We start from the raw sequence: 1,411 nt of genomic DNA on the forward strand, positions 1-1,411 counted from the left end.
TTACATAATATATACATATACATTTAATGTATTTGTGCATATACACACATACAAAATACTGCAAAAATCCTTATATTAGATGGTAAACATTTTTTGAAGAGAAAGCCAATGTTCTAATCCTATTATAAGAATTTGCCACTACTTAATATGAATAATATATACAATCACAAATGCCTGAACTAAAGTAATTTCAAACATAGTCTCAAATAATTTTAAAGTATATGGCCAGAGAGATAACTCAGTATTCTATGTGCCTGCCTAGCAAGCTCAAGGACACAGGTTTGGTCCCCGATACCACATGTGGTACCAGCCCCATCCTTGGGTGTGTTTAGCTGGCTGCTGAGTCTGGACATGGTGGCGCACAACTGTGATCCCAGCTCTGGGGAAGCTAAAACCAAAAGGTTACTATGGGTCTGAGCTGTGTGATGAGACTCTGTATAATTATAAATTATAATTATAAAATTACAATAATAATTTTAAAATATAATGTACTTCACAGATGGAATTGGTGTTTATGCATACAAATAGTGTGAATTTGTTTTTATCGTACTAATAGAATTTAGTTTAGGTGGTCTGTTTTAGTCTATATTCCCTCTTGTATGAGATAATTGCTTCAGTGTCATTACACAGAATTTGTTTAAACCAGGTCAGCAAGGCTACAAATGCATATTGCTTTATTATAGAATGAAATTATACAAAGGCATTATCAAGTTGGGGGTGTGACTGCAGAATTCTCTGTATGGACATAAAAGGAAAATGTTTGCTTAAAATGTTGTAAATATGTATTTTGGACAAACCAAATAACTGCTGTCAATATTCAAAACAAAAAAAGCTCTATATTGTCTATATTTGCATTTGCACTACTATCACTAGGTGAGTGGTGACTGTCTCTCTATCCTTCAGTCTTGGGGTCTCAGAGTACATCCATCAGGACCAGCTCGATCACTGTCACCCTTGTCCAACAGCCAAAATGTCCACTCATTTTCTAAACAACCGTGTCTAAGAATGGTCTTTCTCACTCACATGCCTGTGCCCTTTCTCTTGATTCGTTCAGCTCATTCCTTCACTCATTGCTTTTTTTGATTGGTTACTCATCTCACAAGTATATAGTGTGTACCATCTAAGTACAAGTCCTGTTTTTATTACTCACCAACCTTCCAGATCAGTGACAGAGTCACTCTGGAAAGAGACATGCAAGACACACTCTTGTGTGTACCACTGACCAGGGCTTCTTCAGGGAAAATGGCCGTTGCACACAAACCTGCAAGATTTTCAAAGGTGAGCCCTGGAGGGAGGGGGGCCAGGACTTGAGAAGTATCTAAACTAGAAAAGGGATTGTGATGAGTGAATAACACAGAGACTTTATATCAATCCTATACTATGGGAATGACATTGATTTTTAATATACATA

At 36.7% G+C, this 1,411-nt stretch overlaps 1 pseudogene; it reads left to right on the plus strand.

The window, feature by feature from the left end:
* LOC101583082 overlaps positions 1–1,411 on the plus strand; it is a 3,200-nt pseudogene that overhangs the window by 1,102 nt on the left and 687 nt on the right.

Source organism: Octodon degus, unplaced genomic scaffold, assembly GCF_000260255.1.
Source record: "Octodon degus isolate 3935 unplaced genomic scaffold, OctDeg1.0 scaffold00208, whole genome shotgun sequence".
Lineage (NCBI taxonomy): Eukaryota > Metazoa > Chordata > Mammalia > Rodentia > Octodontidae > Octodon > Octodon degus.